At 46.3% G+C, this 12543-nt stretch overlaps 1 pseudogene; it reads right to left on the reverse strand.

Moving 5' to 3' along the window:
- Positions 1-686: 686 nt before the first annotated feature.
- Positions 687-9754, reverse strand: LOC123731711 (general transcription factor II-I repeat domain-containing protein 2-like; annotated as a pseudogene).
- Between the last annotated feature and the right edge of the window lie 2789 nt (positions 9755-12543).

Below are 12543 nucleotides of genomic sequence, written 5' to 3' on the forward strand. Positions count from 1 at the left end.
GGGGTTTCAGGTGTCTCCGGAAGGTGGTGATTGACTCCGCTGTCCTGGCGTCGTGAGGGAGCTTGTTCCACCATTGGGGTGCCAGAGCAGCGAACAGTTTTGACTGGGCTGAGCGGGAACTGTGCTTCCTCAGAGGTAGGGAGGCGAGCAGGCCAGAGGTGGATGAGCGTAGTGCCCTTGTTTGGGTGTAGGGCCTGATCAGAGCCTGAAGGTACGGAGGTGCCGTTCCCCTCACAGCTCCGTAGGCAAGCACCATGGTCTTGTAGCGGATGCGAGCTTCAACAGGAAGCCAGTGGAGAGAGCGGAGGAGCGGGGTGACGTGAGAGAACTTGGGAAGGTTGAACACCAGACGGGCTGCGGCGTTCTGGATGAGTTGTAGGGGTTTAATGGCACAGGCAGGGAGCCCAGCCAGCAGCGAGTTGCAGTAATCCAGACGGGAGATGACAAGTGCCTGGATTAGGACCTGCGCCGCTTCCTGTGTGAGGCAGGGTCGTACTCTGCGAATGTTGTAGAGCAGGGGTGTCAAACTCAAATACCCAGTGGGCCAAAATGTAAAACCTGAACAAAGTCGCGGGCCAACATTGAACAAATGAACCTTTTAATATGGACCCAAACAAGTTTTGCTTTAACATTGAATATGGAACAAGCATCGCTTATTACCATACAATATATCATTTAATAGTGGAGACATGCAAAATCGAATTTCAAATGAAAAAACACATCAATGGCATTCATTTATTAAATAAATAAAATGTAAATAAAAATTGTATTCCTCTTTTCTATTTGCAGCCTTCTGATTTAAATACCAAAATAAACTTTTTCCACTGGCTAATAATTTTACAAATAAAATGATAATAAATCAATCAACCATTCAAGCCCATGCCTTGTAGCAAGAAAAAGTGCACAAAGAAAACGTTAATTATTGCACACTGATCTAATCTGATGTGCCCAAGCCAGATACCTGGCATCTCTTCTTGGATGCTAGTTCATCAATGTCTGGGCTCAGGCTCTGAGCTGAAGAAATCCTCAGTATCGGCGCAGGTGTTCATCAGTCAGACGTCTCCTGTGAGTTGTTTTGGTCATCTTCATCGAGGAGAAAAGTTGCTCGCATAGATAAGTGCTGCCGAACATGGAGAGCATCTGAGCAGCTTGGGTGCGGAGCTGAGGCATTGTGTCAGGGATGAACCGTGGAAACTGTGCGGCGCCCACAGCATCATACTTTGACTTCAGCGTGTCGTTGCACGAGTTCAATCAGCTCCATTTGGATGTTGGTTGGTGCATTTTCCACATCAACTGCGAAGGGATTACTAAGCAGTTCAAACCTACATTTCTGGACATCGAAGTCGGCAAATCGCCGGCTAAACTCAGCGGAGAGAACACTGAGTTTTTCAGCAAACTGTGCGCATGGGAACACGGCGGTAGAGATCTGCGCTTTTATGGTTTGGCAGCAGGGAAAATGGCAAGGGTTTCCTTGCAGCATCTGATTCTCCCACAGGCACAGTTTAGTTTTAAAGGCCCTCACTGCAGCGTACATGTCTGTGATGATGCGCCCCCGCCCCTGAAGCTGCAGGTTCAGCGCATCGAGATGGCTCGAGATGTCACAGAGAAAGGCCAGCTCACACAGAAACTTTTGCTCCCGGAGCTCTGCTGTATCCTTCCCTTTGGTTTCCAGGAATTGACATATTTCCTCACGCAGCTCGAAACATCTGTACAGTCTGCGTATTCCGAACCACACTCCTCTAGAAAAAATGTAAACTGGCGGTGATTCAGACCTTTGGCTCTTATAAAGTTAACCTCTATGGGCTAGGTGGGACGCTAGCGTGCCACCCGTGGTGCACTCCATCAACAGCAGGTGCATTTCAAGAGCGGCAAATTTGAATCCAAATAAATGTCAAAATTCAAATTTTTCAAACATACAACTATTTTACACCCTTTGAAAGATAAACATCTCCTTAATCTAACCACGTTTTACGATTTCAAAAAGGTTTTACGGCGAAAGCATAAAAAGATCTAAAATCGAAAATACTATGTAAATAATCCATTACCTTTGATTCTCTTCATCAGATGTCACTTCCAGGTATCACAGGTCCATAACGAATGTAGTTTTGTTCAAAAAAGCTCATCATTTATGTCCAAAAATCTCAGTCTTGTTAGCACATGATCTAAGCCAGCCGGACTTCTCGTCATGAACGAGGGGAAAAAAATATATTTACGTTCGTTCAAACATGTCAAACGTTGTATAGCATAAATCATTAGGGCCTTTTTAACCAGAACATGAATAATATTCAAGGTGGACGAATGCATACTCTTTTATAACGTATTGGAACGAGGGTACCCAACATGAACTCGCGCGCCAGGTGTCTAATGGGCCATCATCGTTCCATGGCTCTTGTTCGGTCAGATCTCCCTCCAGAAGACTCAAAACACTTTGTAAAGGCTGGTGACATCTAGTGGAAGCAATAGGAAGTGCCAAAATATTCCTCAGCCCCTGTGTTTTTCAATGGGATAGGTTTAAAGGTAATACAACACATTAGGTATCCACTTCCTGTCAGAAAATGTCTCAGGGTTTTGCCTGCCAAATGAGTTCTGTTATACTCACAGACACCATTCAAACAGTTTTAGAAAATGTAGGGTGTTTTCTATCCATATGTAATAAGTATATGCATATTCTAGTTACTGGGTAGGAGTGGTAACCAGATTAAATCGGGTATGTTTTTTATCCAGCCGTGTCAATACTGCCCCCCTAGCCCTAACAGGTTAACTACCTGTGTTACTGTGGTCATAACATGTTCCATCTTTAGGGCTTTGGCACACAGTGATTCCTGATGTATGATGCAGTGGTAAACAGTTAGCTCACCTGCACAGTTCTCTTCCTGCATCTTCTCCCGAACCATGCCCACCAGTCCACTCTTTTTACCGCACATCGCTGGCGCACCATCTGTCGTTAATCCAACGAGTTTATCCCACGGCAGCTTTATTTCAGTTACACATTTGGAAACCTCCTCAAAGATTTCCTTTCCTGTGGTTGTGCCATGCATTGATTTGAATCCCAATAGCTCCTCCGTAACACACAGATTTGAGTCCACTCCACGGATGAAGACTGACAGCTGAGCAGTATCAGATGCGTCGCAGCTCTCATCCACAGCGAGGGAGAACGCAACGAAATCTTTTCCCTTTTCCATCAGCTGGTCATACAGATTGGTGGCAAGATCACATGTGCGATCAGCTACTGTGTTCCTGCTCAGGCTCACGTTTGAAAATGCTTGCTTTTTCTCTGGGCATACGAGGTCACAAACTTTCATCATGCACTTTTTCACGAACTCTCCCTCATTAAAGGGCCGGGCTGATTTTGCGATCTCTGCTGCCACTATATAACTAGCCTTTACAGCAGCCTCACTTTGTGATGTGGCTTTTTTGAATATATTCTGTTGTGAAACCAAACTTCTTTTCATCTCCTCTACTTTCTGGCTCCTTTGAGTCATGTCCAGGTCCTTGTATTTGTCATGGTGTTTCGTTTCATAGTGTCGTCTAATGTTGTACTCCTTACTTTCAGCCACGTTGACTCCACAAGTAATTTGGTATTGTCTCGCGGGCCAAATATAATTATTTGGCCCGTTTGACACACATGTTGTAGAGCATGAACCTACACGATCGGGTCACCGCCTTGATGTTAGTAGAGAACGACAGGGTGTTGTCCAGGGTCACGCCAAGGTTCTTAGCACTTTGGGAGGAGGACACAATGGAGTTGTCAACCGTGATGGCGAGATCATGGAACGGGCAGTCCTTCTCCGGGAGGAAGAGCAGCTCCGTCTTGCCGAGGTTCAGCTTGAGGTGGTGATCTGTCATCGACACTGATATGTCTGCCAGACATGCAGAGATGCGATTCGCCACCTGGTTATCAGAAGGGGGAAAGGAGAAGATGAATTGTGTGTCGTCTGCATAGCAATGATAGGAGAGACCATGTGAGGATATGACAGAGCCAAGTGACTTGGTGTATAGCGAGAATAGGAGAGGGCCGAGAACAGAGCCCTGGGGGACACTAGTGGTGAGAGCACGTGGTGCGGAGACAGATTCTCGCCACGCCACCTGGTAGGAGCGACCTGTCAGGTAGGACGCAATCCAAGCGTGGGCCGCGCCGGAGATGCCCAACTCGGAGAGGGTGGAGAGGAGGATCTGATGGTTCACCGTATCAAAGGCAGCAGATAGGTCTAGGAAGATGAGAGCAGAGGAGAGAGAGTTAGCTTCAGCAGTGCGGAGAACCTCCGTGACACAGAGAAGAGCAGTCTCAGTTGAATGACCAGTCTTGAAACCTGACTGATTTGGATCAAGAAGGTCATTCTGAGAGAGATAGCAGGAGAGCTGGCCAAGGACGGCACGTTCAAGAGTTTTGGAGAGAAAAGATAGAAGGGATACTGGTCTGTAGTTGTTGATTTCGGAGGGATCGAGTGTAGGTTTTTTCAGAAGGGGTGCAACTCTCGCTCTCTTGAAGACGGAAGGGACGTAGCCAGCAGTCAAGGATGAGTTGATGAGCGAGGTGAGGAAGGGGAGAAGGTCTCCGGAAATGGTCTGGAGAAGAGAGGAGGGGATAGGGTCAAGTGGGCAGGTTGTTGGGCGGCCAGCCGTCACAAGACGCGAGATTTCATCTGGAGAGAGAGGGGAGAAAGAGGTCAAAGCACAGGGTAGGGCAGTGTGAGCAGGACCAGCGGTGTCGTTTGACTTAGCAAACGAGGATCAGATATCGTCAACCTTCTTTTCAAAATGGTTGACGAAGTCATCCGCAGAGAGGGAGGAGGGAGGGGAGGGGGAGGAGGATTCAGGAGGGAGGAGAAGGTGGCAAAAGAGCTTCCTAGGGTTAGAGGCAGATGCTTGGAATTTAGAGTGGTAGAAAGTGGCTTTAGCAGCAGAGACAGAAGAGGAAAATGTAGAGAGGAGGGGAGTGAAAGGACGCCAGGTCCGCAGGGAGGCGAGTTTTCCTCCATTTCCGCTCGGCTGCCCGGAGCCCTGTTCTGTGAGCTCGCAATGAGTCGTTGAGCCACGGAGCAGGAGGGGAGGACCGAGCCGGCCTGGAGGATAGGGGACATAGAGAATCAAAGGATGCAGAAAGGGGAGGAGAGGAGGGTTGAGGAGGCAGAATCAGGGGATAGGTTGGAGAAGGTTTGAGCAGAGGGAAGAGATGATAGGATGGAAGAGGAGAGAGTAGCGGGAGAGAGAGAGAGCGAAGGTTGGGACGGCGCAATACCATCCGAGTAGGGGCAGAGTGAGAAGTGTTGGATGAGAGCGAGAGGGAAAAGGATACAAGGTAGTGGTCGGAGACTTGGAGGGAGTTGCAATGAGATTAGTGGACGAACAGCATCTTGTAAAGATGAGGTCAAGCGTATTGCCTGCCTTGTGAGTAGGGGGGAAGGTGAGAGGGTGACTTCAAAAGAGGAGAGGAGTGGTAAGAAGGAGGCAGAGAGGAATGAGTCAAAGGTAGACGTGGGGAGGTTAAAGTCACCCAGAACTGTGAGAGGTGAGCCATCCTCAGGAAAGGAACTTATCAAGACGTCAAGCTCATTGATGAACTCTCCAAGGGAACCTGGAGGGCGATAAATGATAAGGATGTTAAGCTTGAAAGGGCTGGTAACTGTGACAGCATGGAATTCAAATGAGGAGATAGACAGATGGGTCAGGGGAGAAAGAGAGAATGTCCACTTGGGAGAGATGAGGATTCCAGTGCCACCACCCCGCTGGCCAGATGCTCTAGGGGTATGCGAGAACACGTGGGCAGACGAGGAGAGAGCAGTAGGAGTAGCAGTGTGGTAATCCATGTTTCCGTCAGTGCCAAGAAGTCGAGGTGCTGGAGGGTAGCATAGGCTGAGATGAACTCTGCCTTGTTGGCCGCAGACCGGCAGTTCCAGAGGCTGCCGGAGACCTGGAACTCCACGTGGGTCGTGCGCGCTGGGACCACCAGGTTAGAGTGGCAGCGGCCACGCGGTGTGAAGCGTTTGTGTGGCCTGTGCAGAGGGGAGAGAACAGGGATAGACAGACACATAGTTGACAGGCTACAGAAGAGGCTACGCTAATGCAAAGGAGATTGGAATGACAAGTGGACTACACTTCTCGAATGTTCAGAAAATTAAGCTTACGTTGCAAAAATTTTATTGACTAAAATGATGAAGATGATACAGTACTGCTGGCTGGTGAAGTAGGCTAGCTAGCAGTGGCTGCGTTGTTGACTTTGTTTGAACGTGTAGCTGGCTAGGTAACCTATTTTCGTCGTGGGGGACGAAAATAGCTGGCTAGCTAACCTCGATAATTACTCCAAACTACACAATTATCAAACTATGACAAAGTCAACTAACACTGCACTAGTCAAATCGTTCCGTTGTAATGTATTAGTTTCTACAGTGCAGCTAGTCAGTAAAGGTTGGCAAGCTAGCAGTGGGTTTGATGATGACTAGGTGTGTTGACTAAGTCTGGAGTCTGGACAACGGCGTCGCGTCGCGGCTGGCTAGCTAACCTCGATAATTACTCTAAACTACACAATTATCTTAGATACAAAGACAGCAAAGACAGCTATGTAGCTAGCTAGCACTACACTAATCAAGTCGTTCCGTTGTAATGTAATAGTTTCTACAGTGCTGCTAGTTGGTAGAAGTTGGCTAGTTGGCTAGCTAGCAGTGTTGACTAAGTTAGGAGGACGAAAACAGCTGGCTGGCTAGCTAACCTCGATAATTACTCGAAACTACACAATTATCTTTGATACAAAGACGGCTATGTAGCTAGCTAAGAAAAAATTGCTCAGATCAAACAAATCAAACCGTTGTAATGTAATGAAATGTAATATTACCTGTGGAGCGAAGCGAAGTGCGACTACCCGCTCCAAACCCGGAAGCACAATTGCTTTCGGGCCGAGGAGACCACTCCTCTCCCATCGGTCCATCCTCTCCATCATTTGGTCCATCGCGGATCCGATCCGATGGAGGACTGAGGTGTGATGGAGAACGCGTTCCTCCATCGAGGGAAGGGGGTTGGCAGCTGCTCCAGCTGACTCCATTCGTGGTGCGGGATTGCGATGGGATGGGATGCGTGACACAAGCAAAGAGGCACTGAGTTTGAAGGTAGGCCTTGAAATACATCCACAGGAAACCTCCAATTGACTCAAATTATGTCAATTACCCTATCAGAAGCTTTTAAAGCCATGACATAATCTTCTGGAATTTTCCAAGCTGTTTAAAGGCACAGTCAACTTAGTCTATGTAAACTTCTGACCCACTGGAATTGTGATACAGTGAATTATAAGTGAAGTAACCTGTCTGCAAACAATTGTTGGAAAAATGACTTGTGTCATGCACAAAGTAGACGTCCTAACCGACTTGCCAAAACTATAGTTTGTTAACAAGACATTTGTGGAGTGGTTGAAAAACAAGTTTTAATAACTACAACCTACGTGTATGTAAACTTCCGACTTCAACTGTATATAAAACATCATATAAAACATTTATAAACACCTGTTTTCAGTTTGTCATTAGGTCTGTAGACTGATGATGAAATGTTTTGATTTAATCCTATTTAGGGTTGTAACGTAACAACGTGTGGAAAAAGGGCTTTGACTACTTTGCAAATGCACTGTTAGTATTGGAAATAATTAATATACAGCACCAGTCAAGTTTGGACACACCTACTCATTCAAAGGTTTTTCTTTATTTTTACCTTTTTTCTACATTGTAGAATAATAGTAAAGACATCAAAACTATGAAATAACTCATATGGAATCATGTAGTAACCAAAAAAGTGTTAAACAAATCAAATATATTTTTTATTTGAGATTCTTCAAAGTTGCCACCATTGCCTTGATGACAGCTTTGCAAACTCTTGGCATTCTCTCAACCAGCTTCTTGAGGTAGTCACCTGGAATGCATTTTAATTAACAGGTGTGCCTTGTTAATTTGATCAAGTCCATACTATGGCAAGAACAGCTCAAATAAGCGAAGATAAATTACAGTCCATCATTACTTTAAGACATGAAGGTCAGTCAATGCGAAAAATGTCAAGAACTTTGAATGTTTCTTCAAGTGCAGTCGCAAAAAACCATCAAGCGCTATGATGAAACTGGTTCTCATGAGGACCGCCACAGGAAAGGAAGACCCAGCGTTACCTCTGCTGTAGAGGATAAATTCATTAGAGTTACCAGCCTCAGATTGCAGCCCAAATAAATGCTTCACATAGTTCAAGTAACGGACACATCTCAACATCGACTGTTCAGAGGAGACTCCATCAATCAGGTATCCATGGTTGAATTGCTGCAAAGAAACCACTAGTAAAGGACACCAATAACAAGAAGAGACTTTATTGTGCCAAGAAACACGAGCAATGTACATTAGACCGGTGGAAATCTGTCCTTTGGTCTGATGAGTCCAAATTTGAGATTTCCGGTTCCAACCGCTGTGTCTTTGTTTTTGTTTCATTTTTTATTTCACCTTTATTTAACCAGGTAGGCTAGTTGAGAACAAGTCCTTTATTTAACCAGGTAGGCTAGTTGAGAACAAGTCCTTTATTTAACCAGGTAGGCTAGTTGAGAACAAGTTGTCATGTACAACTGTGACCTGGCCAAGATAAAGCAAAGCAGTGCGACACAAACAACACAGAGTTACACATTGGATAAACAAATATACAGTCAATAACACAATTGGAAAGTCTATATACAGTGTGTGCACATGTAGTAAGATTAGAGAGGCAAAGGTAAAAAAAAAATAGGCAATAGTAGCGAAATAATTACAATTTAGCAATTAAACACTGGAGTGATAGATGTGCAGAAGATGAATGTGCAAGTAAAGATACTGGGGTTCAAAGGAGCAAAAACAATAACAATATGGGGATGAGGTAAGTGGATGGGCTATTTACAGATGGGCTGTGTACAGGTGCAATGATCTGTGAGCTGCTCTGACAGCTGATGCTTAAAGTTAGTGAGGGAGATATGAGTCTCCAGCTTCAGTGATTTTTGCAATTCGTTCCAGTCATTGGCAGCAGAGAACTGGAAGGAAAGGCAGCCAAAGGAGGAATTGGCTTTGGGGATGACCATTGAAATAAACCTGCTGGAGTGCGTGCTACAGTGACCAGTGAGCTGAGATAAGGCAGGGCGTTACCTAGCAAAGACTTATCGATTACCTGGATCCAGTGGGTTTGGCGACGAAGTGAGGGCCAGCCAACAAGAGCATACAGGTTGCAGTGGTGGGTAGTATATGGGGCTTTGGTGACGAAACGGATGGCACTGTGATTGACTACATCCAATTTGCTGAGTAGAGTATTGGAGGCTATTTTGTAAATGACATCGCCAAAGTCAAAGATCGGTAGGATAGTCCGTTTTGGTAGGATAGTCAGACATCCTATTACCCATCCTCCCCTGTCTCCAGATAGCTAGACATCCTATTACCCATCCTCCCCTGTCTCCAGATAGCTAGACATCCTATTACCCATCCTCCCCTGTCTCCAGATAGCTAGACATCCTATTACCCATCCTCCCCTGTCTCCAGATAGCTAGACATCCTATTACCCATCCTCCCAGATAGCTAGACATCCTATTACCCATCCTCCCCTGTCTCCAGATAGCTAGACATCCTATTACCCATCCTCCCAGATAGCTAGACATCCTATTACCCATCCTCCCAGATAGCTAGACATCCTATTACCCATCCTCTGGAGTCCTCAGGTGCTAGCAGTAACAGCAGTCTCCTGGCACACAGGAATCCTACCTGTCTGCTTCATGGGATGTCATTGTAATCAGGTTTCGTGCTAAACAGGTGTCTTTAGACTGAATGATGCCCCAGTCTTGCCTTAGGCGTTTCTCATTTCGAGAGAGAGAGTGAAGAAAGACGAGTGAGGAGTGGAGGACAAGTAACAGCAAGCAACCACCTGACCTTGACAATAATCTCTTTTAAGATGAGCCTGGTACTGGATGTTAGCAGCATCACATTTCTCAGGTGCAGACTTGGATATCTCTCTGCTAACTTTATGTTACACACTCAAACAATATTACATGTGCACACAGATACACACACAAACATACCCCCTCCCCACACACACACACACACACACACACACAAACATACCCCTCTACCCCCACATCACACACACTCTCTAACTTGATGTTGTTGTTGACTTTCTGCCTGTCATGCAGCAGTCCTCCACGGTGGACCTGATGATCAGAAGCATCTTACTGCAGCATGCTGGGAAATACAGCTGCCGGGCTCAGACCAGCGCCGACACGGTGTTTGCTGAGGCTGAAGTCCTTGTCAGAGGTGAGCTCATTATCTCTCGGGTGGACAGTAGGGAATATGGGGCATTTGGGAAGCAGCCCAGACCTACCCCCAGTACTAAACTTAACTATCAGGGGGATGAGAAAAAGCTGAATGTGGATTAGTAGTTAGGGGGGCTAGTTTCTGCCTACTCCCTTGTAATCTGTAGGTTGTCTCTGTACTGTAGCACTTAGAGAGAATTAGAGGGAGAAGAGGGAGAGAGAGAGAGAGAGGGAGAGAGTTAGAGGGAGAGAGAGAGAGAGAGAGAGAGAGAGAGAGAGAGAGAGAGAGAGAGAGAGAGAGAGGGAGGAGAGAGAGAAGAGAGAGAGAAGAGAGAGAGAAGAGAGAGAGAGAGAGAAATAAATGCCCCTAATCCCCTGATCCAGGGTCATATTTTGTTTCATCCTCTAATGGTTAAGGTTAGGATTGGGGCTAGGGTACATTGATCCTATACCTGTGGTTAGGGTCACATTCAACCCTCCTCCTGATACTATCACTCAACCTATCTGACACAGATCACTGCTTGCCTCCTGCTACATCACCCATAGAGGGTTACACTGTGTGATGGCATGAGACTGAAAATCCCCTTTCATAATGTGACGGGATGAGGCGGGATGGAGGAAGAGGAGAAGGAGGAGGAGAAGGAGGATGAAAATGAGGAGGAATATGAGCAGGGTGAGAAAGAGGAGGAAGATGATGAAGAAGATTAGGTTGAGGAGGAAGAGGAGGAGGAAGAGAAGGAGGAAGATGATGAGGAAGATTAATATGAAGAGCAGGAAGAGGAGAAGGAAGAAGTGGCAGCAGATGAGTAAGATGAAGGGGAGGAATAGGAGAAGAGGACAGGGGGAGGACATTTTACATTACATTTTAGTCATATAGCAGACGCTCTTGTCCAGAGCGACTTACAGTAGTGAATGCATACATTTCATACATTTTTTTTTTTTTTTCTGTGCTGGCCCCCCGTGGGAATCGAACCCACAACCCTGGCGTTGCAAACACCATGCTCTACCAACTGAGCTACAGGGAAGGCTTAGGACAGGAGGAGGAGAGGAGGACAGGAGGAGGAGAGGAGGACAGGAGGAGGACAGGAGGGGAAGAGGACAGGAGGAGAGGAGGACAGGTGGAAGAGGAGGAGGAGGACAGGAGGAGGAGGACAGGAGGAGGGATTTGTTTGAATAGAACCAAGTATTGGCCTGTTTGAATGTTTCAGCAGGTCACTATTTTGTCTCCTGCTGCATCACCCATGGAGGGTCCTTAACAAGCTCTCACTCACAGAGCATGGCTCTGTTAGTGAAAAGATGAGATGGGCTTCCGTCCTTGAGCTACACTCTAATGTCTGAATCTGACTCCACCATGATGTATTCTCCACTGTTCAGTTTACTTATTAAACCCACCACGCCACACAGCTCGCTCACAGTCCTCTCAATAGACACGAGAATCACACAGGAATCCAATGGAGCTCAATGACACCCTAATCATTTCCTAAATTCTATTAACTCACTCGTGTGCAGTGATTTGATGGTTTGATGATTTCATACACCTCGGTTTTAATGACTGACTGACTGCTGTGGAGCAGAGCCTATTAAGGGCCATGCAGACCAGACAGGGAAGCGTATTTCACGCTGTTCATCCAGACAAAAACAAAAAAAAACAATCCTCCCCTACTGGTTAGCTGGTTCCCATGGCAACGCAGAATGCATATTAAATATTAATATCCCTCCTCGGAATGCAAATGTAACGTTCAATACGACCCTTTATGGACCCTTCTCTGAGATACACAGCGTTGGTTTTCATTGGCCAGCACCAGCTGTCAGGCGAGGTTGTTTACAGCTGGTTTCTCACGGCTCCTCCTGTCCTCTCCTTCAGACTATTTGGAGTGTGTGTTTGTATGTGTTGCACCACTTGAAGATTACATATACTTCAGATGAAGCTGCTGAGGTAAGCATATGTTTGACAGTTTGAAATCGGAGAATGGTCCACATCCACACCATTACACAATCATAAAGTAATTGAAATGTAAACCCTCATTCGTGTTCATTTGAAGGCCAAATTTGCAAGCCTGGTCAGCCTCCAGGCCTCCCACTTCTTATGTTGTGTTTTAACTTTGAATGAAAACAAGGGGGTTGAGCCCTGAGCCGCTTTGGGCTGGCCTTCTGGGCAAGGTGAATCTTTAATTGAGCCCTGAGCCGCTTTGGGCTGGCCTTCTGGGCAAGGTGAATCTTTGGTTGAGCCCTGAGCCGCCTTGGGCTGGCCTTCTGGGCAAGGTGAA

This window comes from Salmo salar, unplaced genomic scaffold (genome assembly GCF_905237065.1).
Source record: "Salmo salar unplaced genomic scaffold, Ssal_v3.1, whole genome shotgun sequence".
NCBI lineage: Eukaryota > Metazoa > Chordata > Actinopteri > Salmoniformes > Salmonidae > Salmo > Salmo salar.